Below are 26,620 nucleotides of genomic sequence, written 5' to 3'. Positions count from 1 at the left end.
GTCATATGGTATTAATTAAATCCAGTTTATCAATAAACTTTAATAAGATCAATAAAACAATCCATATGTATTATAAAACAATAATAAAAACTAAAAAACTAAATCCTATTTTGTTTTTCTTTTAATATAGGCTTTATAGTAACAGCATCATTAAGACCTAAGGGTTGATATGCCTTAAATCGTAAAATCCATTTGTTTTCTAATACTTCTATATGGTTATTATGGTCACCACCTTTAATAGTTGTATATACATCTTGTAAAATAAAAAATCTAAATTTATGTAAAATGTCAGTCTGGCTTACATGCAGATAAAGTGTATTAGTGTTAATTTTTCTTTGAATATCTGAAAAATGTTCACATATTTTTCCTTTAGTTTTCTTCTATTTTTCCAACATAAAACACATGACATTGCTTGCATTTATGCATACATATAATATTATTAGTATTACAAATACCATAAGTTTTAATATGGAATATTTTATACAGTAAAGGATGTTGAAACAATAATTCAGTGTATATATATTTACAAAATTGACAGTTGCTACTTCTTTGTGAGCCTACCTTCTTGACTTGTAATTTTTTTAACATATTTTTCCTGACAAATTCCCTAGAATCAAGAAAGTCAACAAAGTATGCAATAAGGGGAAGAAACTCCTACCCTGTAAAAGTGCAATTAACATCCCATCAGCTAAAGAAGAGTTCAAAAGGATCAACAAAGTCAAATCCCTCAAAAGTAGGAATGAAAACGTGGTCAGGTCTGATATTAAATCATGTCTTGATAAATTGGTGGGATCTTTGGACAGGCTACAAATGGGTCCCTGGATCCAAAGCCTAGTATGAATCTATGAACTTATGAATCTCAGCTTTATACAGTGGATGCTACTTGTTGGGGTCTTCAGAGATTCTGGGTTAGCTCAGCTGAGTAATACATCAAAACAGCACATGTTTTTCTAAGGAGCATATAGGGGCATAACTAAAATGTTTTCAATTGTACAACAGCTTCCAAAACATAATATCCTACCATATCTCTCAACTGTCGAGATTTTCACTGAATTTCCTGATTTCTGTCTTATATTTTTGGTCTGTTCATCATAAAGTTTTAGTTTTCTGGCAAATCACTTGGATGATCTCTGGACTGAGGTTAATAAATAATGAAATACATTTGAGTTTCAGACTTCAAATCCTTCATAAAATGTATGTTAACACACACCCTGTTACTCTAGCAAATTTAAGAGCAATATTAAAATATGTCCCTATTTTTGTACCTTTGAGCCTCCATTTTGTCAGGCTTCGCCCAGATTTCTTGCACTAAGAGGTTAAGAGGTCTGTTTCCTACTCCCTGAAGTATAGCCACTCCCCACCCCCAGCAATGACAGTGCATGTTCCTGGATAGCATACTTTTTTACTACTCAAAAAAATCCTGAAATAATATCCTTAAATAAATAAACACATAAACAAATAAATAATTTATCCAACCAGACATTTAACAAACTATATAATCATAAACCACAATACATATGCCAATTAAATAATACAGTTATAGTAAATGTCAAGACACAAAACAAATTAATTATTTTTTAAAGGCGTGCATGTATACTTGTTTTTGCATATAGAAGCATTTAACTGTAGGTGAATACAGGGTTTGAGATTTTTTCAAAAGGCCATTAATGATCCAAAAGATAAGTTTAGTTGCTTTCTGTTCCCTCGTCACTGGGATTAGGTGGGAAGTTATGCAATACTGTTATGTATTTGTTAAATGTGTTAACTACACTGTTTGGCCCTTCTCAGAGCACAGAGGTGGGGCTCCATTAACCAGTTATCAGTTTATTTAGTAACAAGCCATTGCACATATTATGATCTGGGTTTAACTATATGAGCAAGGGTAGAAACAGAATACAGCATATGTATTCTTTTTTCATCTTTATCACATCATTGTTGGGTTGCAATTAACACGGTTGTCTTTCTGGCATTTAAAAATTCATTTGTAAGTGAAAAGGCACTTCAAATTCTAACTACATGACCTTTGCACCCTTCTTAGCATGCATATTGAGAAGACACTTTCACTGCAACGTGATGACAATTTTTTCAGAAGTCATATTTCCCTGCTATGTCCTTCTTGCCGGAAATGACAATATGTACTTATGTCATCATGTTGTTGGTGGGTTTGTCTGAAATGGCAACTAGGAGTAATATATCATGGAGGGGAAAGTTTTTGTAGTACTGCAAAATAAAAGTTTCATGAAAGTAGTATGGGACTGTTAATGCATACTGTATTTAATGAAAACAAACCTAGTGATGTGGCTTTGGTAGCAAAAAATTAGTTTCTCCAACTTCTGATGAGAGACTGCCTTATGAAAGATGGAAAATTAGATGGAAGCTTAGAGACATAAAGATTCTGTGAAGAAGAGATGAGTTGTGGCAGTCAGCCTTTCACATTTAGGCTGAACTGAAATGCATATTTAAAAACAACTGCAGAGGAGTGAACCAAACCAACAGGCAGTACTGAGAATTGTAGAGAGAGTAGTCTTTCATGGCTATGCAGATCCAGTATGATGAAAGACGTGAAAAAGAGGAGGAAGAAAACTTTGGCCCACAATGTATAAGCAGACTTGAACAATGTGGAATTAATGCAAATGATATAAACAAGTTAGAAGAAGATGGATTCATACTGTTAAGCTGTTGCTTATGCACCAAAAAGATCCTGAATACTAAAGGCATCAGTGAAGCCAAAGCTGACAAAAAAATTTGGTCAAAGCAGCAAAACTGATCTGAATGGGTTTCACTACAGCAACAGAATTTCATCAAAGGCAATCAGTGATCATCCAAATAACTACTAGATCAAAAGAGCTTGATAAATTAGTATTAAAAAGGAGGAAAAATTGCACTTTATTAGGCTGCTTTTACTATATTTGTGTTTCTTTCTTCTTTATTACTTTATTTTGCTTTTGTTGCCTGTTCTTAAACGTGCTCAATTGCATTTATTCTGCTGCATTTATTACTGCTTGTTAGTAGCCTGATTAAATTGTAACTGTTATTCTAAGCCTATTAATTTTAGTTTAAGCGGTTGGGCTTCAGGCCAGTTGTTTTACATTAAGAAGGTTTGTAGTCTACACTTTGTGGCAGGAGAGGTAGATTGTGTCTCTTATTCTAAAAAGTGTCTTAGTTCTGGTTTAAGCACTTGGGTTTCAGGTAATTTATTTTACATTAAGAAGATTTGTGATCTACACTCTTGTGGGAGAAGAGGGTAGCCTCTGCTCTTCTGAGCTGGGAATTGCTGGTTGAAGGCTTATTGTGCCTGTTGTTCTAAGTGTCTTTGTTCTGGTTTAAACACTTGGGTTCCAAACCAGTTATTTTAAATAAGGGCAATTTGTGGTCTAAACACTTGTGGTAGGAGAGAATAGCCTACACCCTTCTAAGCTGAGAATTTCTGGTTAAAGGCATATTGTGTCAGTTACACTGAAAGTGTCTTAGTTCTGGTTTTAAGTACCCGGCTCCAAACCAGTTATTTTACATTAGGAATGTTTGTGGTCTAGACTCTTGTGGCAGGAGAGTGTGGCTTACACTCTTCTAAGCTGGGAATTGCTGGTAAAGGCTTATTGTGTCTGTTATTCTAAGTATCTTTGTTGTGGTTTAAGCACTTGGGTTCCAGACCAATTATTTCACACTAGGAAGGTTTGTGGTCTACACTCTTGTGGGAGTATTCTACTGAACTGCTGCTTTATTTAAATTGTTTTTTGTTGTTATGACTGTGATTTTCTCCACTCTGAATTTCTAGTACTTCTGCATTTTATAGCATAGAGTAGATTCAGGCTTGCTGAATCTAGACTGTTTGGCATCATTTGAGAACTAAAACAAGCCATCTTACATTAAGAAGGCCCCCATGCACCCTTGTGGCAGAAGTGTACAGCCAAAGACCCATCTGAGTTGGGTATCGCTGGAATAAGGCTCAGTCTTGGGTTATCCCTTTGGTTACTTTGTTTAAAATAATTTAACTTTGCTTGTATTTAAGCATCGTGTTTTAGCGGGTATGCTCTCAGTTTACAGGAGCTGCTCAGAGATTGCACTGCTCCCCTGAGAGCAACTCAACTGTGCATTGTGAAGCATTTTTCCACCCCTAGCCCTCCAGAGAATAGCCACTTTTTGTTAGTCTTACAACAAAATCTGGTCCATCTAGCCCACTCATCACTAGTTACTACAGTATATACTGTAACTGCCATAATGGATGGACAGTTTCCCACCATCCAGCCTGATTGACATGGGCATCCTGAGGCAATGTAGCAATTGCGTCATGTATACTGGCAACTAGTTACTCCTAAAACAAACAAATACAACATGTGAGAGATGTAACTGTTAACCATTCACGTAATGACAACAATAATTTGAACACTCGGTAGTGCGGGTCAATAAAGGCTGTCTTCCTTGTAATATTGCTGTATTCACCACAACCAGAAACTCCAAAATTCAACCATATCCTCTTTATTGTTACATCGACAAAGACAGATTTAGCGCTTTCATCTCCAAAAACCGGAGACCTTATCAGAATCAGTTAAACAACACACCCACCCTATCTTATATACATACTCAACCCAATCAAGTTAATTAATTAATTCTAACAATACACTGTTAGAACTACAGAGAAGATAGAAAGAGGAGATGTGGAAGTGGAAGTGGTCAGATCTTAGACGTAGAAGGTAAGGTACAATTGCATATCCACTTGGAGGAGAGGTATGCATGTAAGGATGCTTTAAAAGTTGGAAGGTTTGGATTAGATCTAAGAGATGGGGGAAGAGAATCCCATGTTTTGGCTATCGAGAAAGACTAAAGGAGTTGGCCTGTAGGTAGGTTGGGTTTATGTACTTGTAGAAGATGTTGCGTTTCGGATCTCAGGGGACTTTTGGGTATATAGTTACTGAGAAGTGTGGTGAGGGTAGGACATTCTGAAGGTTTGTTCACAAATTTATGAGCAGTTGTTAGTTGCATGTAGGACAGACAGTGTGGTAGTTCAAGCCAATTAAGAGAGTGCAATGATTTACAGTAGTGAGTGGTATATGAGGCATTAGTGGCAAACCTGGCAACTTTTTTGTAACATTTTTCTATTTTTGATTGAAGGGTAGTGGGTAAGTTAGTAAGTAATGGCACTCCATAAGTTAGCAGGTATGTGATGCAAGTTTTTTTTTTTTTTTTTTGGTGGAGTAGCTTAGAAAGTATTTTTGCCTATATAGCATGTCATGTTTTTTGTGTTTTTTTATGTTGTGTTGACTATGCAAGTCAAACTTTAGGTTTTCATCTATAATAGCACCTAGTAGTTTACTGTGGGATACTACTTCAATTGCAGTTTTATTATGAGAGAGTATGGTGAAGTGTTTTTTATTTACAAAGGTGTTTTTCTTGGGAGTGAATAGAATCAGCTTGGTTTTGTTTGGGTTGAGTAAAAGGTGATTTTTATACAGCCATGTTACTATGGGAGTGAAGACCAGTTGTGCATTCTGTTGGAGGATAGGAAGAGAGTTGGCAGCACAGATGATAGTTAAATCAGCGTATTGAATAACAGAGACAGATCTGAGTTGAGTGTAGATCACTGATAAATATACTTAATACGAAAGGTCTAAGTACTGAGCCCTGGTGAGCACCTGTAGGGTTATGGAGATAGGAAAAGAGGGAGGAGTTCCATTTTACAGCTTGTTGTCTGCTGGACAAGTAGCTCAAGAACCATTCAAATGAAAAGGAGGCAAGTCTGATTTTGAAGAGTCGGTTTAGCAGATGTGGGTGTGAGACTATGTCAAATGCTTTTGCGAGGTCTAAAAATAGTGTGGCGACTAAATTACCAGAGTCTCTAGCTTTGCTTACTGTGCCCATGAAAGAAACTGAGGCAGTCATAGTGCTGTGACCAGGTCTAAAGCCATGTTGAGTGGGTGACAGGATTTGGTTATTGATGATATAGTCAAGAAGTTGAACTTGTATTAATTTTTCAAGGATTTTTGAAACTGGTGATAGAATAGTGATGGGTCTATAGTTGGAGAGACCCATGGGGTTGCTGCCTTTATGTAGGGCAGGATGAAGGAGACTTTCCAGGTTTTTGGGCATAAGACTCAAGAATAGCTCTATTTAGGAGTATGTTAATAGGATAAGCAATAGCTTCAGCAGTTATTTTTAGATATTCAGAGGGTAGATCATCTGCAGCATTGGAGCCAGGTTTTAGTTTGAGATGTAGTCATTTTATGGAAGTGGTAGGAATGAGTTTTAGAGTAAATGGTGGTGGCTGTTGGGAGGAAGTATGAGTAGGGTTGGAGTGATGGCTGAAGTGGTATGGGGAAGATGGTGGAGGTGTGGTGCAGGTGGAGTTATAGTGGAGTTGGGAGAAGTTAGATGTAATGTTAGATATGGTTTTAATAAAGTGTGTATTGAAGAGATTGACTATGTTGGGGTGACTTTTGTTAGGAAATGGAGTTAGAAGTTTTCTAGAGCCAGGGTTTAGGAGTGAGTTGATTGAGGTCCAGACTTTTTTTTAGGGTTGTTTCTATTGTTGGATTGGAGTTTTAGGTGGTAACCTTTTTTGTCTTTGGCAACCTGTTTTTTAACTAGATTGCAGAGTTGTCTGAAGTTCTGAAGGGCAGAATGATTTTTATTTTGCCATTGTTTCCAGATTTTATCTCTATTATGCACTAGTGTTTTTGTAGATTTGGATAGCCAAGGAGCATAGTAAATTTAATTCTTTTGGTTTGAAGGGGTGCAAGTTTGTTAAGAATTTCAAGAAAGGTGCATCATCTAAGGGAATGTTCTTAAGGATATTCCATTTCATTTGCTTTAACAGGTCGATGAATGTTTGTGGATTATAGTTTGCCAAGTTCCTTATTTGTTTGTATTGATGATTTTTATGAAGGGATGGGGATTTTCTAACAACGTATGCAGGAAGATGATCACTTAGAACATTTGGGAGAGTTTCTACTGAGTAGATTTTATTTGCGTCACTTACAAATGTCCCATCTAGGGCAGAGTCATCAGTACTGCTGTTATTAAACCTAGATGGCGGAGGAAGTAACTGTGTAAAGTTAAATAGGTTAATGTTAGAGGATGGGAATTTGTCTCAGAAATGTGACCAATTAATATTAACATCTCCAAGTATGATGGTTTCATTATTGATTGTGCTGGAGATCCATGCTAGGATATATTATTGTCTGTGGGAATGTAAAGTACAACAATGCATATGTTTTTGGTATTTTTTATTTTTAGAAATGAGATTAAAATTTCTGCAGTGGAGAACTGAGGTATGTTGGTGGTGAATGGGGTTATACGGTAAGACTTGGGGAAGAGGAGTGCAACACCACTTCTTTTCTTGTGCTGTGTATATATAGCCTTATGGTGCTGAAACCCAGTGGGAAGAATTCTGAATAATTTATTTTTGGTTTGAGCCAGGCTTCAGTAGTGGCAATAATGTCTGGTTGGATGTGGGATGTCCATGCATGGAAGTAAGAGATTTTGTTTTGAATACTTTGGAAGTTAATTGTGACTAAAGAGATTTTTGGGAATTGGGTTGTTGGAGAAAGTTAAAGTGGGACCTGGGTTGAATATCTCCGCAGAGAAGTATATTTAATAGACTGCGTGTATATAAGAGATGGCATTGCTGTTTTTTGGGCTTACCAAGATATATACTGTTGATGAGTGTATGGATTGTTATGGGTGATATTTTATATTTAGAGAAGAGTAGTGGGTGTAGAGAAAAGAGGGTGGAAGTTATATTACAGTAGGAGTTTGAGTGGCATGGAAGGGATGAAGTACCTTGTGAGGGTTTAGTGGGAATGACAATGGTGTTTATTGTGGTGAGTTGAACTAGTGAAATAGATATAAAAATATGGAGATTAAGAAGTGCAAGTGTGATTGAGTTAGACATAGTAAAACTGATGTTGAACTAGATGTAGTGGGAGTGAGGTGTAATAAGATTTAGTCTGGTTAGGGTGGTGATTGAGATGTTATATGAGGGAAAGTAAGAAGAAGAAAGTGTTTATAGTATAAGAGTTAGTTTGTGATGGAATGTGTAGGGTTTATTGCGAGGGCGGGGTTAGGTAGATAATGGTGTATTGGGAGGGGTTAGAGATAGATGATGTAGTGATGTGGTAATAGGTTAACTGGGAATTGAAGATGTGTCTAAGGAATATATGTTTAGGTGTAGAGGGGGTGTGAGGGATTTGGGATAGTGTAGAGTAGGGGAGTGGGTTGAACCACCAGGCAGCATTCATAAAACAAAGGCAAACAGCCACTACTGGGTGCCCAGGTCAGTAAGTAGAGTCCTTGGATGTTAGATACATTTTCACACAAATTAGTTTAGATGGGGAATGAGTGGGAGTAGCTTAATCCTTTGCTAGCTTATTTTAAGTTGTTTTTATTTTTGTGTCATTTTACAGAAGCCAAATTAAACGAGGAAATAAATTAATATATTAGGGCAGACACACACATACGATGGGAGTTGTGGGATGCAGGGTGCTTGCTCCATTCAAAAAATGCTGTCTGAGTGTGACAGAGTGCTGGCAAGTGTGCAAGATGAATTGCTATGTGGGGTGAGTTTATATGATGCCAGAGTGTCTGCATGCAATGTTTATTAGTTTGCGGTGTGTGCATTTTACTTAATGGCTGCTGAATGAATGTGCTGTTTTTCCAATGGGATGTGTTTGTATTTTTTCTTCAAATGCTTGTGTTGTGATCACTCTTTAATGTGATGATTCACTGTGTGTGTGTGTTGATATACATTCATATGCATAGATGTATATCCACACACACACACACACACACACACACACACACACACACACACACACGCACACACATACACACTCACACACACACACACACACACACACACACACACACACACACACACACACACACACACACACACACACACACACACACACACGTGCATGTACAGAGAAAGACAGAGAGAGGATCTAATTTTCATACATGCTATTAACTTTCTTCAGGTTTGGCCAACAATTAATACTAAAATGCTTTTATAATCTTATAATTTTCTAAACAAATATATATTTAAACACCACTTAACCAAATACACATTCACACATACTTATGCTTAGAATTTTGCTTCCATTTAATTATGCATGTGTTGGTAGCCATTCAAACAAGTTTCAGATTTTTCTATAGTCTTCAGGGATCACATCATCCTCCTGATTTACAAATTACAATAAATATCCTAGATCATGGTTAATATCCTTTACATATACTTAGGTTTCTTGGAAGTCGAGAACATCAGAAGGGGATGCTTTCGGGTGCAGCAAAGCTTGGTAAAAGATTTGCTGAAGTAGATTTTAGATGATTTGAGCTGAAGATATCATCCTCTTCTTTGGAACCCACAAATATGTTGCTAAACCTCCGGTCCAGTGAACTGCCCATTAGGATAAAGAGTTCACTCATTTTATCCAAAAACATTGTCACTTTATTTTTTTTTTCTCCTCAACATTACAGAACAAATTCAGAATTTTCCCATTGAGTTTTGCTCTTCTTTTGTTGTAACCAAGCATGTAGAAGACATCAGAGAGGGAATCGGTTTTGAACTCATAGGGGAAAATCCAAGCCTTCTGCATCTGTGGAATAGCCTCCTTGAAAGAAAAAAAGTCTTTACAACATTCTGCGGCTCAAACTTTAGGCTGTATTTCTCTCCAACCACAGATGATGTGACTTGATTCATTAGTTGTTCAATCTGTCTCCTAATTTAGGGCTGCCACGTGTTCACAATGACAGCAAAGGTTTTTTCTATAGGAGGTTTGGCATTATTCTTTATGACACTGGTGAAGAGCACCAAGGGTTTGCTCAACAGATTTTTCTCTGTAGTCTCTGTGTTCCTCATGAGCTTTCAGCACAGTTTTCCTCTCTACATAGCTGCTAACAGTGAAGCATTGGTTCTGCACCCAAATCTCCCCATCACAAAACACAATGCAGCCACCACTGTGATGATGATTGATGGTGATACTGTACCTATCCTGAGTGACGTATTATTTCTGCTGCTGCAGGAAATGTAGGACAGGTAACACTGCTAACTCGCAGTTACATGTTGTCAGTGTCCCTAAATCCACCGAAGAAGCAGAAGAAATGCTTGTAATGATGTAAGAAGACTGGTGACCACCATTTGTTGCTCTACTGACTGACATACTTTGTTCGTATACTGTAAAAATTTAAAGGAATGGCAGAAACTGCTTCAGTGGTGCAAGACTTCAAGACATCAACAGAGTATCCCAGACTCTGCCCATCACACTGGAACGAAGAAGATTTAAGATCTCATATGATAAGCACCCCTCCTTGAACTTGGTAACATTTTTTTTTTGACAGGGCCTGGACTAATTAATGACTTGGCAAGATAACAGGTAGCTGGAGGATCAAAGGATCAGAAAAGGTAAAACTAAAAGCAGTGCGGGCTTACAGATATATTGGATTGTGACTAAACCTAGAACATAGCTTCTCTTGTCCAAGAAATGAGCCTAAAGAAGCACTGGCCAAAGTTATTTTAATTCTCATACTAGGCTTTGTTTTGCCAGTCATACCAGCATCAGCCAAGCACATCAAAGTACTTCAGACAGCCCAAAAGTAAATTTGTAGACCCATAACAGACTCATTAAAGCATCAACATGAGTGCACAGTCTCAGCTAATGCAGAAATGTTCCCTGTAAAACTAAGAGTGAGATGTCTGATTTCAACATTGATTCATAAAGTAATAAGTCTAGAGCACTGTAGAGCTTTTCAAAAATTCATGAATCTAAAACTATTTTCTGCAAATGCCATGTTATGTGTATTAATAAAAAATAATCTGTCCGTGCCACAACACTCTCTGTTATGTTATGTTAGATTACTTACTATTTTTAGATTCCAGCTTTACAATTATTTTCCAAATGAAATAAAAACATTGCTCAGTGATTTGTTTACAAAATGGGGAATTTAACCTTGTTCATTGTAGACGCTTCTTTTGAATGTAACAATACTGTTACTTCATTCAAACATTACAAGATTTGAAGTCTTGATGTAGATGTGTCGGAGTTCAACATAGTATGTAGATTGCATGGTCTCTGAACACTGTGAATCTAATGGTTTTAAGCTACATTTATAAATACTGTTTCTCCAATAACTTAAATCTAACACACTCTGTATTGTTTTAATATTATTGTGTTGTTCAGCATTTTGTTACCTTACTTTACATTACCTAACACGGTCTTGATCAAATGGGAATTGTAGGGAGATAGTTCACTCAAGTGCAAAAAATTAATAAGTTAAAGTAAAAATGTGTGGTAGCAGTCACTATTCACTCCTGCAGCTGCAAACTGTCTGGAAAATTCATCACTGATTTTATAGGAAAGGGTTGTTAACGAAGACAATGAGGAATTGTCCTTCTGTTTCTCTCCGCTAGTGTCCTGGATGCTTTTTCCTTCAACCATGATACCAAATAAGACAATTTCATGACTACAACTGGTTGAAGGGATCTTGACTTAATGTGGCATCAGAAGGATGTCACACTCCACCAGAATAATATCTGCCTTACAATGCACTCAGATGTCATTATTTCTCATGTATGATATCATTCCTCACATGGGACTAAAACCTGCAGCCTTCAGATTTAGAGGTGGATGTGCTGCCAGCTGTGCTGTCACATGAACTAACAGGCCTGATGCATTTTGTAGAAATGCATTTTGTGAAATTATTAAGCTGTTTGATATGTTTAGTAGAACATTATTTGCTATATGTTATTTGAAAAGAAAGTGTTTCACTGATTTATATAAAGTTGTGTTTTATTCTTCTGATTTTTTAAGTATATACTGGGCATTCAGTAGTACTTAATTGTGATGCATTTTTTAATGTTTTAACTTTGATGTACTAACATTTCTTCCTATTGAGAAAAGAACGCTACCATCAGAGTCTACTTCAGACTATAACATGCACCTGAACAAATGACAATAAACCACTAACATCAGCTTCCACACCAGACTCTAAACATGCACCTAAATAAATGAGAATAAACCACTAACATAAGAGTTCATGATAGACTATAAACATGTACCTGAACAAATGAGAATAAACTACAACTACCAGAGTTCACACCAGATTATAAACATACACCTAACAAATGAGAATAAACCTCTACCATCAAAGACCATACCAGAGTATAAACATGCACCTGAATAAATGATAATAAACTAGAACGACCAGAGTTCGCACCAGACTATAAGCATGCACGTGAACAAATGAGAATAAATCACTACCACTGGAGTCCATGCCAGACTACAAACATACATCTAACAAACAAAAATAAACCTATACCACCAGAGTTCACACCAGAGTATAAATATACACCTGAACAAATGAGAATAAACCACTAACATTAGAGTCCAAACTAGATTATAAACATATACCTGAACGAATGAGAATAAATCCCTAACATCAGAATCCAGACTATAAACATACACTTAACAAATGAGAATAATCCTCTACGATCAGAGTCCATGCCAGTCTATAAACATGCACCTGAATAAATGAGAATAATCCACAGCTGCCAAAGTCCATGATAGAGTATAAACATGTACCTGAACAAATGAGAATAAATCCCTAACACCAGAGTCCACATCAAACTACAAACATACACCTAACAAATGAGAATAAACCTCTGCCATCAAAGTCCATACCAGAGTATAAACATGCACCTGAATAAATGGTAATAAACTATAACTACAAGAGTCTACATCAGACTATAAACATACAGCTAAAAAATGAGAATAAACCACTACTATTATAGTCCATGCTAGAATATAAATATGCACCTGAACAAATGAGAATAAACTGCTACCACCAGAGTTCATGCTAGACTATAAATATGCACTTGAACAAACGAGAATAAACTGTTACGACCAGACTCCATGCTAGACTATAAACATGCACCTGAACAAATGAGAATTAACCACTACCACAAGAGACCACACCAGACTATAAACATACTCCTAATAAATCAGCAGACTATAAATATACACCTAAAAAAAGAGAAGAAAACATTACCACCAGAGTCCACATCAGACTATAACATGCGCATGAACAAATGAGGATAAACCCTATCATCAGAGTTCATGCCAGATGTGATGTCCCCTCTCTGGGCCAGTAATCAAGGAGCCTGAATCCACACCACTGACACTGGAAAGGGACATTCACTTAGAACAAAAATAGATACGCACAGTATTTCCAGATGCAGCTCTCTGCATTAAGCACAATTTCCCTTAAGAGCACACAGGGAACACACTCAGTCCAGGGAATGGGTTCCTCACTCTCTCCATATCCCCATTAAGACTCCCCATTGGCACAACCATAGAGTTGAATCCTCAACCAAGTGTCCAAGCCAAGTCTTCCAGCACCCTCGCTGTGTGTGAAACCAGTGCTTCATGTCCCTGCTCCAAGCAGCTGACACACAAACTCTTAGAGATTTGATTTTCACACACACACACACACACACACACACACACACACACACACACACACACACACACACACACACACACACACACACACACACACACACACACACACACACACACACACACACACACACCTGGGAAAGACTGGCACAGATTTACTAACTATGCCCCCTTCAGCCCAGACTATAAGGTATTTACTGCTACCAGACACTCCAAAGCCAGCTTTTACAAGGGTACTCAATTATACTGAATGAGATTAATATTAGTACAAATGGTAGTGTTTTGACCGATGCAGTAAGGCTTTCAGGAGTGGCCACAGAATCACTAGATAGATATGAGTACTCTCAAATTCTAAAATATTCTCTAAAGGAACATCCACAAAAGAAAGTTTAAATATATTCAATAATAAATAATAAAAGAATATGAAAATACTAAATATCTATTTGCATTAAACACCACAGTTTTAAACACAGGAAATATTAAAATAAGACAGGCAAATAGATTCACAGATACAGAAAAACAGTACTTAACTAATCTCACTATATTTTCCTGACTGATCTAATGAATTACTATTGCCTGATTCACTTACTAGAAAAAGGCAATATGAAGTAGGTGACTGGTCTTTCTTCTTTGTCAGGTCCCACAAACAGACTGACAAGTCCCCGAGAGACTTCTCTCTGTAATATCTAAATATTATTTCAGAGTTGGTTACAAAATGACATCACATCTGGTCATCTGACTTCTTGTTCCCATGCTACCCCCTTGGCTAGAAACTGACATGATTTAATACATATGTGCCAATAATACACACATAGAATTTTGCTCAGATCTGTTGCACCTTCTGAAAGTCATAAAACAATTTAAAACATCTACGCTTCCAGAGTAGCAATTTGTTCACTGCTAAAGACAATACAGAAAGCTTCCTATTGCTTGCTTTCCCAGACATTTTGTGTCTGGCTGCAATTAGAATTGTAAGATAAATCTTTATGGCCTAAATTAAGTAATTTAATTTCTTACTATATTTCAAAGTTAGCTGGAGCTACTCTTCCAGTATTCTCTGTTATAATATATTCATTCCAGCAGTTACAATAGTAAAGCCTGATATAAATGTATATTTCTTTTCTGACCAGCAGGACACACAATTCATATATCTTTAACACAAGCAGCTTTACAAATACATTTTCAACATGAGCACCTGTACAAATCAGTTTGATATGCAAATGACATACAATTATTTACAAAATTCCAGCTAGCTATGCTGGCATATGCTACACATCCACTACCCTACTTCTCCTGGCACAGCTGGCAATACCTCACATCGTCACCCCCCCCCCCTTGGAAGAATCAAGCTAGTTTTTCAAGTGATCATTGAAAAACATGGCTTTAGAGGAATGAGCCTGTCTATGAATACATTAACCCATACCCTGCCTTCAAAGCCCATCTGCATTGGCATTGCTGACCCCACTACAGTGCTGCACTGTCATATCATATGCCTACAACCCTAGGCTCTGCCTTAATAACATAGTATTTTGCTGGTTGGTTTGATGTAGCCATGTTAAGGGATTGTGATCTGTAACTACAGTAAAATTTCTTCCATACAGATAGGGTTGAAGTTTTTGCAGTGCCCATACTATGTCTAGACATTCTTTTTCTACAGCTGTATAATATTCTTCCCTGGGTTGGAGTCTATGGCTGAGATATACAGATGGGTGCTCTTCTCCCTCTGAGGAAACCTGGCTTTGTACAGCTCCCACCCCACGGTTTGAAGCATCCACCTCCACAACAAATTATTTGTTGTAATCTGGACTGGCTAACACAGAGGGTCCTCCAAAAGCCCCTTTGTGCTTTTGGAATGCCTGCTCGCAGGCTGGGGTCTGCACTATCTTGTCTGGCCTATTTTTCCTCATCAGGTATGTGAGGGGAGCAGCTGAACGAATGAGAATAAACCACCACTACCAGATTCCACATCAGACTATAAACATGCGCCTGAACATATGAGATTAAACCACTGCCATCAGAGTCCCTGACAGACTATAAACATGCACCTGAATGAATGACTACCACTAGAGTCCTCACCAGACTATAAATCTGCACCTGAACAAATGAGAATAAACTGCTACCACCAGTGTCCACATCAGACTATAACATGCACCTGAACAAATGGGAATAATCCCTACTATGAGAGTTCACGTCAGAATATAAACATGCGCCTAACAAAGCAGAATAAACCTCTATCATCAGAGTCCACACTGGACTTTAAACATGTGCCTGAATAAATGAGAATAAACCAAAACCATCGGAGTCCATGCCAGACTATAATCATGCACCTGAATAAATGAGAATGAACCACTACTATCACAGTCTATGCCAGACTATAAACATATACCTAACAAATGAGAATAAACCTCTACCATCAGACTCTACATCAGAGTATAAACATACACATAAACAAATAATAAAAATAGGATTTAAGATACAATAAGCAGCCGAAATATGTGTAACAGTGCATATGTACTACATAAAGGTTATTGATAGTGTTATAATGGGAAGTAGTTTCTTACAATAAAATATAGGTTGCACCAGTTTCTGTAAAAAAAAAATGTGTGGCTGACATTTGACACAATGTTCATGAAATATGAGGAAGGTGTAACAAACCAAAGCACATAGTATGCTATATAAGTTTAACAATTACACCTTTGTACATTGAATACTACAAGAGGAGATCCAGGTTTTAGGTCATTAATTGCTTTCAAATCTGAACCTATGATGTGAAATGACTTATTTAATGCTGACTGCTTGATCTGTATCACAGTAATACCTGTACAGTAGAAAAAAAGAACAGTGCGTCTCTATTCACTGAAGTCAGTGCATAAAGTTCAAAATCCACTTCTGGTTCTACCCTATATTCAAGTTAGTGTCACCACAAACTTTGTTTGCTGTCTGCCATCCATCTCAGTCATGTAAACAAAAGTGTGGCCTCGACTACTAACTGTGATAAGTGAGTGCTGTAGCCAGCTTTCTTTACCACATACACAACGGTTAGCCAACAGACCGAGTCATATAACTGGTGTACTTGACTAGCTGACAGCAGCTGAATGAAAATGCTAAAGATGCACAGAAAACGCATTTTAACCATATGTCTATGTTTCACAGTTTTGTGAATATGTATAAATATATTTATTTTCACATTTGGAAATGTCATGACTGAAGTAGCACTGGACGTATGAAAATAAGGACTCCTTCAAGAAATGAAAGTATCAGTGTTCACTGTAAATCAGGTATCATTTCCCTATATTCAGAGAAAGCTGTCTTAGACTCATCTTAACGAGGAGTTACTTCAGTGACTATTGCGACAGCTGGGAGCAAAAAATGAATAAGCAATATCATTTTTTTATTTATTTGAATGTTGCTTAGTGGGGTAATGCACTTATTTGAAATGGATCTTTTAAAGGTATAACACAACATAAGGAAAGAATAACACCAGTTACATAATAAGTAAATATACTATCACATATGCTATTGGTTACAAGGATTTAGGCGGATGCACATCCTGCTTTCTTCATGTGATAGTTTAAAACAGTTCTAAAGTAAAACAAGCATAGTCCAATAACTGCTGATACCAGTCAATCATTCTATCACTCTATCTATCAATCAAGGTATTGTACAAATATTACCAGAAGCCCAGGCTGTTGTACTGGGCATGTGCCTTACAAGCCTGAATGTCTGGTGATATTATTTCAGAATACAAAGCAACACGTTTTATTGTACATGTAGTTATTTTCAAAATAAAAGTATTTGGTTTAAAATAATTATTTGTTGATGGATTCCTTTTAGCTGTGAATATATTTTATACATTCCTATTATCCAATTAAATTGCTTGACTTTCTGACAGCATCTTGCGTAAATAAGCCTCACAATAAACAATTATGCTAAAACTACAGAAAGAGTAAATAATAACAGGTGAGAAGTGCACTTCAGACCTGTCAACTAATGGAATTAGTAATACATCAGCAGCTCATATTGTATCTGGAGACATGGATCAGAATTGGATTCTGTCAGACCTTCACATACTTTTCATACAACTCATGGCACAGATACAGCATCTCTGACATTAACTAAGTATGTAAGTGAAAAGAAAAAACTTCACTGTAACAGTACAGCCACCATTAACCAATCCCTGAGCAGTGAATAAGGATTAATTTACATTAACACAGCACATCTTCAAGCTTCTAGCAAATAGAGGATGAGTGGCCATTGTTACAAGGTAAATAAAAAAACAGTTTACATCTTATAGAAACCAGCCAATCACCAGGAATGGTACTGGAATTGGGGATTATCAGCATACTAATTGGATAATCAGGCTAAACCTCTCCTTCCCATGTAGACGAACAGACTAGCTTTCTTCTAAGTACATCTTAGTACCTGACACAAAATGACTGCCATCTTCAATAGGAAAGCACTCATGTCAAGAAGAAACAAGTAACAGAAGTACAAATTCCGAAAAAAAAATGATTTCAAATGAACCTCTGATAACAATCAATAGATTCAGAGGAGGTTTTCATGACTCTCGTGTTCAGTCCACCATGACATGCTGCATTTTTTTATGTTCTTGGTAAAAGGAAACACTCCACATAAATTGAATGCTCATAATCTCAAACATGTTTGACACCAGCAAAAGTGATTGAAACACATTTTATTGTTTCTACCAGTGTTGTCTGTGCAAGACTGTGCGCAGTGGGGATCAGGGAATTTGCCCTTTCCTGAGTGTAAAGTGATCTTAGATTTGGTATATGTCATTACCAGGGGGAATAGGGATTGCAAAACACATAAGTGCATTGTTTTTTCTGTGTTTTGGCTTTTAATCTTTCAAGACTGACCTTTAGCCATTACAGATTTGTGAATAGCTGTCAATTCTCCAGAATTCCATGAAAGTACCTATTTTTAAGCTTATATAAGCTTAATCTCCTGACTGCCTGACTTGGGTGCCACTCCCCCTAGATTTGTAGTAAAGTGACCACTCTTCTACCTGTAGTAAAGTGACCATTCTTCTGCCTGTCAATGTCTTAGCCAATCACAGTACAGCTTTACCACATTTCATTTACATGCTGCTGACCAGTGTCTTTATTTCTTGCTTCTTATATGTGGAAGCGCGTATGTGATGTGTTTTGGCCTTCAATTAGGTACAACAGTAGCATATAAGCTGGGCATAATGGAGGAGGATTGTACAGGGTTTACTGTCAGAATCATCTATGAGAAGAAAAAATAGGAGAGTTGTGAATGAGAAGAATCTTAAAGGAAAGATTCACTGCAGCACCTGAGAAGAAGCTAGATGAAGGAAGGATTCACTGCAGTACCCAAGAAGAAACTCGAAGATATTCAACTTGAGGAACAGGAGGATCGTTCTGTTTGTTGGTTTTGTATCGGCGCCCCATTGGATTTAAAATGAGAGGGGAGCTGATGGAATGGTTGAGTGTATTTTGACACATTTGGTCTGAGGTTTGCCTTATTTGCACTCATTCTAAGGATTTAAGGAGGTAAGTTTAACAATTAAATTCTGGCAAATCACTGAGGTGAGGAGGCCATCAACCACAGTGTTGATATCTAAAATCAGGCCCTTTGTTTGGATCTTGTCCCTTCCACTATTTTATGCTTCATCCAGATTTCCTGTGCTATGAAGAGGTTGAAGGGTATAAGTCCTTATTTTTTGTCTGTTCCTCATAAAAAAATGTTGTTTCCTGGCAAATCACTGACTGAAGTCACTAAATAATGGTAGACATTTCAGATTCAGACTTGGATATCTTTTGGAGAATGCATGCTAACACACACCCTGTTATTCCAGCATGTTTCTAAGTTTATAGGATAAATATTTAAAATATCTGTAAGTTTGGTCCTTTGTCTGCCCCCCCCCCCCACATAATTTTATGCTTTGTCCAGATTTCTTGTGCTAAGAGACTGAGAGGTGAAAGTCCATATTTTTGCCTTATTTTTGGTCTTTTCCTCTTAAAATGTGTTGTTTTCTGGCAAATCACTGACTAAAGTCACTAAATAATGACAGACATATGAGTTTCAGACTTTGAAATCCTCCGGAGAATGCATGCTAACAACATATACTATTATTTTAGCATTTTTGCTAAGTTTATATGAGCAATATTTAAAATCTATCCATATGTTTGGACCTTTGTCCCCTCCCCCATTTTATGCTTCCTCCAGATTTCTTGTGCTAACAGGTTAGAAGGTATATATGGATCCAGCTTTTTGCCCCATATATTTGGTCTTTTACTCATAAAATGTATTGTTTTCTGACAATTCACTGACTGAATTCATTAAATAATGACAGCCATTAGAGTTTCAGACTTGCATATCCTTTATTAAATGCATGTTAAAATATATTCTGTTTTGTAGCATTTTTCTAAGTTTATAGGAGCAATATTTAAAATGTGTCTGCATGTTTGGTCCTTTGTTCCCCCATTATTTTATGTTTCATCCAGATTTCTTGTGCTAAGAAGTTGGGAGGTATGTGCACACTCTTCAGATTTTTGCTTCATATTTTTGGTTGTACCCATTTGCTAGAGTGTTTAGTAATGAGTTTATTAATAAAATGATATTCATGGAAGAAATGTTAGGCATTTGTTGTGGTATTTGCAGATTTGTACAGTTTGCTTGAAGGGGGGACAATTTCAGGGCTGTTTTTTGACCTCTGGAGTAAAGAGGACATAATTAGAAAAGTTTCAAGGTAACAAGTGTAGTGTGAAGCATGCTTACAGTAAAATGAAGCTTGTATGATGCCAAACATTAATCAGAAAGTCTTATCCTTCAGAGTTACTGCACTATATCAGTGCAAGAAAGCTTGCATTGCAACCCTTCCACTGTGGCTTGTAACAAACTATTGTGTGATTCAGTCATTAATTTAATTCTAAAGAAAATAATTGCAGTGGTTCAGATAAAGGATGAGGAACCAAGCCAGAAACCACTGTAAACATGTGCAACTTGCCAAGCCAGTTTAACACATATCAACATATATGGGCATAAAATCTGAATGAGCATTATTGCAAATGATTCTTAAGGCATACAGGAAAAGCTCATTATTGCAAATTATTCATAACATATCCGACAAAAGGCTCATTATTACAGATCATGGATAATATACCACACAGTTGCAGATTGATCTTAGCCATCCCTTAACCTCACAAGGTTTATTTTGCAGAAATATTTTCAGACAGATATAAAGTATGACAATTAGTGAGTACAAAGACAAGTATGAACATGAATGATTAGGCCAGACCAAGGTAATGAGAACGAACATGAATGATTAGGCCAGACCAAGGTAATGAGAACGAACATGAATGATTAGGCCAGACCAAGGTAATGAGAACGAACATGAATGATTAGGACAGACCAAGGTAATGAGAACGAACATGAATGATTAGGACAGACCAAGGTAATGAGAACGAACATGAATGATTAGGCCAGACCATGGTAATGAGAACAAACATGAATGATTAGGACAGACCAAGGTAATGAGAATGAACATGAATGATTAGGCCAGACCAAGGTAATGAGAATGAACATGAATGATTAGGACAGACCACAGTAATGAGAATGAACATGAATGATTAGGACAGACCACGGTAATGAGAACGAACATGAATGATTAGGCCAGACCACGGTAATGAGAACGAACATGAATGATTAGGCCACACCACGGTAATGAGAATGAACATAAATGATTGGGACAGACCACGGTAATGAGAATGAACATGAATGATTAGGACAGACCAAGGTAATGAGAATGAACATGAATGATTAGGCCAGACCAAGGTAATGAGAATGAACATGAATGATGAGGCCAGCCCAAGGTAATGAGAACGAACATGAATGATTAGGACAGACCACAGTAATGAGAACAAACATGAATGATTAGGCCAGACCACGGTAATGAGAACGAACATGAATGATTACGACAGACCAAGGTAATGAGAATGAACATGAGTGATTAGGCCAGACCAAGGTAATGAGAATGAACATGAATGATTAGGCCAGACCAAGGTAATGAGAATGAACATGAATGATTAGGAAAGACCACGGTAATGAGAATGAACATGAATGATTAGGACAGACCACGGTAATGAGAACGAACGTGAATGATTAGGCCAGACCACGGTAATGAGAATGAACATGAATGATTAGGCCAGACCACGGTAATGAGAACGAACATGAATGATTAGGCCAGACCACGGTAATGAGAATGAACATGAATGATTAGGCCAGACCACGGTAATGAGAATGAACATGAATGATTAGGCCAGGCCACGGTAATGAGAACAAACATGAATGATTAGGAAAGACCACAGTAATGAGAACAAACATGAATGATTAGGCCAGACCACGGTAATGAGAACGAACATGAATGATTACGACAGACCAAGGTAATGAGAATGAACATGAATGATTAGGCCAGACCAAGGTAATGAGAATGAACATGAATGATTAGGCCAGACCAAGGTAATGAGAATGAACATGAATGATTAGGCCAGACCACGGTAATGAGAATGAACATGAATGATTAGGACAGACCACAGTAATGAGAACGAACATGAATGATTAGGACAGACAACGGTAATGAGAACAAACATGAATGATTAGGACAGACCACGGTAATGAGAACGAACATGAATGATTAGGCCAGACCAAGGTAATGAGAATGAACATGAATGATTAGGCCAGACCAAGGTAATGAGAACGAACACAAATGATTAGGAAAGACCATGGTAATGAGAACGAACATGAATGATTAGGACAGACCATGGTAATGAGAATGAACATGAATGATTAGGCCAGACCACGGTAATGAGAACGAGCATGAATGATTAGGCCAGACCAAGGTAATGAGAATGAACATGAATGATTAAGCCAGACCACGGTAATGAGAATGAACATGAATGATTAGGACAGACCACAATAATGAGAACGAACATGAATGATTAGGACAGACCACGGTAATGAGAACGAACATGAATGATTAGGACAGACCATGGTAATGAGAAAACCTGACCATTCTGTGGAATTCACTGCACTTGGTAAGCACTATACCCTCATACCTTAACTTGCCACAGTCAGATAACTGGGGACAAAGGTAAACATTTTTTTTTTTGGGAAAAGGCCAAAATCATAGAGGGGGTCATATTTTTCAGTGTTCTGTTACACTTATGTTGATAGAACAAGTTTTGCAGCAAAATGATATACTAGTTCAACACTTATTCTTGAGCACTAACATGAGGTACAACTTTGATCACTTCCAGAAATACATAAGTGGGCAGTGCCTGGACATATAATAACACTAAAACCTATGTATACACATATATCCGCAGTACACATACCCCTAAGACTTGTATATGCATATGTTCATAATATACATACTAAAAAAATATAAGTAAACAAATGGAAGTTATCTTTCCTACGTGCCCACACCACCATAGCTACCACCCCTAATGCCAAAACAAAACACTTCACAATGAGGACTTGCAGACTTGTACAATTTGGTACATTCAAAGTACTCAATAAATTTATCAAAAAAAAAAAAAAAAAGCAATTGTAGCTAATATTTTAGAGGCAGCAATCGTGTGAAAATAAACTTCTGAAATAATACAAATTTATGGATGGATAGTCTCAGACTAGGAAAGGAATGTGTTTCCACTAAAAGAAGACTCAACATTGTTACTGCCAGAAAAAGAAAGAACATAATCCACAGTGTACAAAACAGAAGTAATAATTGCCACAGATATTCTATATTAAATGTATGTAAATCAACAAGCAGTGCAAACAATGAGAGCTGATTTTCTACATTTCAAATTATTTAAACAGAATGCAAGTACACCAAATATCTATGATTTCTGAATACTTTCCCAAAGACATTCAAGAAGGTCAAAAAACAGCCCTGAAATTGTCCCCCCTTTAAGCAAACTGTACAAATCGGCAAATCCCACAACAAATGCCTAACACTTCTTCCAGGAATATAATTTTATTAATAAACACATTACTAAACACACCAGCAAATCGGTACAACCAAAAATATAAAGCAAAAATCTGGAGAATGTGCACATACCTCCCAACTTCTTAGCACAAGAAATCGGGATGAAGCATAAAATAATGGGGGAAACAAAGGACCAAACATGCAGACACATTTTAAATATTGCTCTTATAAACTTAGAAAAATGCTACAGTAACAGAATATATGTTAACATGCATTTAATAAAGGGTATGCAAGTCTGTAACTCTAATGGCTGTCATTATTTAATGATTTCAGTCAGTGATTTGTCAGAAAACAATACATTTTATGAGGAAAAGACCAAATATATGGGGCAAAAAGCTGGATCCATATATACCTTCCAACCTGTTAGCACAAGAAATCGTTCATGTCCGTTCTCATTACCTTGGTCTGTCCTAATCATTCATGTTCATACTTGTCTTTGCATTCACTAATTGTCATACTTTATATCTGTCTGAAAATATTTCTGCAAAATAAACCTTGTGAGGTTCAGGGTTGGTGAAGTAATGATCAATCTGCAATCGTGTGGTATAATATCCATGATCTGTAATAATGAGCCTTTTGTCGGATATGTTATGAATCATTTGCAATAATGAGCTTTTTCCTGTATGCCTTAAGAATCATTTGCAATAATGCTCATTCAGATTTTATGCCCATATATGTTGATATGTGTTAAACTGGCTTGGCAAGTTGCACATGTTTACAGTGGTTTCTGGCTTGGTTCCTCATGTTTTATCTGAACCACTGCAATTATTTTCTTTAGAAGCAAATTAATGACTGAATCACACAATAGTTTGTTACAAGCTACAGTGGAAGGGGTTGCAATGCAAGCTTTATTTCACTGATATAGTGCAGTAACACTGAAGGATAAGACTTTCTGATTGCTTAGCATCATACAAGCTTCGTTTTACTGTAAGCATACGTCACACTACATTTGTTACCTTGAAACTTTTCTAATTATGTTCTCTTTACTCCAGAGATGTTGATTCTGAAAAGAAGTGAATGACTACATTCTCGCTCAAATTTTTTTTTATTTTTCAAATACATTTGAATGAATTCCATAGTATTTATACATAACATCTTAACTATGTACACTATTTACATTAGCCTGACACTATAACAGATCTTAATGTATACAGTTACTTTATAAGTATGTCCAATCCCATTATCAGAGTATCTGATCAATTATTGTATAGTGTGAATCAACGATAAGACTTTTTCCCAAGGGTTGTTGATAAATGGCATTGGATAAATTCTTAGTTCTTTAATTTTAATTTCCAATAATGCTGTGGTCTTCAGTAAGCTGTAGAAGTCTTCCAAAGTTGGTATTGTGTTTGTATTCCATCTTCTTGTCATATACTTTCTTGAAATTGCAAGTATAGTCCATACTAGATATATATTTGACCTATTCGAATGAGGGCCTTCGTTCATATTTAATAATGCAAGAGCTTTAGTTAAATAAAATGATTCATTAAATAAAGCTTGTAGAAAGTTATTACTACAATTCCAAAGTGGCTTAATTTTAGCACAATTAAAGAAAATGTGGTTCCAGTCTGCATTGCGTACTTGCTCACATCTCCAACATATTCCTTTAATGGAAGAACTAATTTTACTGATTCTATCTGGGGTTAAGAATGCTCTGTGAAAACATTTCCAATTGAAAACTTTCCAGCATTGTGTAAAGGAGGTATATTTTATCGATAATAAGATATTTGTTTTATCTTCAGTTAACTGTATTGAGTGTCCTTTTGTTATATATTTATAATATGAGGTTTTGGGTGTTGTTTTATAGTTTAGCAATATTTTGCAAAATTTTGAAATACTGTTTCCCATGTCAAAGTTATTATATATGATTTCATATATGTATTTCGTAAAATTAGGTATTTCTTTAAATGAAGAATTGTTAATTATTCTACTTAAATCTTGCGAATATGACATAATACTCTGTAAAATTAACCAGTCCCATAGTGGAATTTTGTATGTTGTTTTTATTACTTGCATATCTAAAACTTTTAGTTCTTTGGTACATTGGAGCCAACAAACAAATCCTTTCTGTTTCCAGGAATTAATAATTTCTCTATATATTTTATGTGGAGAGTTCTTTGCAACTATAAATGGTGTTAAAAGATCAAACTAGATTTTTAAATCTATATTTGCATTAATAATTTTCCTAAATGAGTCAATGTAATAATTAATCATATGAGTTTTAGTTGGTTTAGTAATGTTATATTGCATACTAATACATAATATGTGCCATGGCAAATTCTTTTTATCTGTTATTTGACATTTCTTTTGTAAATCAAATTCATTTATTGATATTACAGTTAGTAATTCTTTCCAATTTGCATAGTAATTTGGACTTATCCAATCTGTGATTGTTTTAGATATTGATGCTTATATATCAGGAAAGTTTAATCCTCTCTGTTTCCATGGTCTGATATGGTGTATTAAAGCTATTCTGTTTCTTTTGGGAAACCATAAAAAAGTTATTAGGCATGAATTTATTTTTTTAAGTATATTCCTTTCTGGTAACAGTTGTATTGCCAAGGCTATATATAGGATCTTGGGCAGTAAAACAATTTTTATTAACTGTAGTCTATCTTCAAATGTTAATACTACTTTGTTCCATTTTTTTCACAGAGATTTTAATTGTATTAATGCTATTATTGTAGTTTTTTGAGATTAATTCATTATTATCCTTGCATAACTCAATTCCTAGATATTTTAAGGGAGATTCTTGTTTCCCTGTGATGTGATCCCCCTTAGTCTGCAGCTCTTTTTTATTTCAAAATAAAAATGTTGGTTTTGATTTATTGAAATTGAGCACTGAAGTCATGTGAAATTTGTCAATTAATATATCTAATTCTTCTAATGTCTCTTTTGTATTAGATAATGTTAGTAATATGTCATCAGCAAATAGCATTAATTTAGAATTGTATTGTTCATAAACATCTATTCCTTTGATTTTTATATTGTTACAGACTGAGTCTGCCAATATGTCAATAGCCAGAGCAAATATAATCGGTGACATGGGACATCCTGGTTTAGTGCCTTTTGTTATATCTATAGATTCAGAGGTAAAAGGATCTAACTTGATATACGCTAAATTATTTGTATATATATTCTT

This window comes from Protopterus annectens, chromosome 9.part0 (genome assembly GCF_019279795.1).
Source record: "Protopterus annectens isolate FY-2018-M chromosome 9.part0, PAN1.0, whole genome shotgun sequence".
NCBI lineage: Eukaryota > Metazoa > Chordata > Ceratodontiformes > Protopteridae > Protopterus > Protopterus annectens.
Note: the sequence above shows the minus strand (reverse complement) of the source record.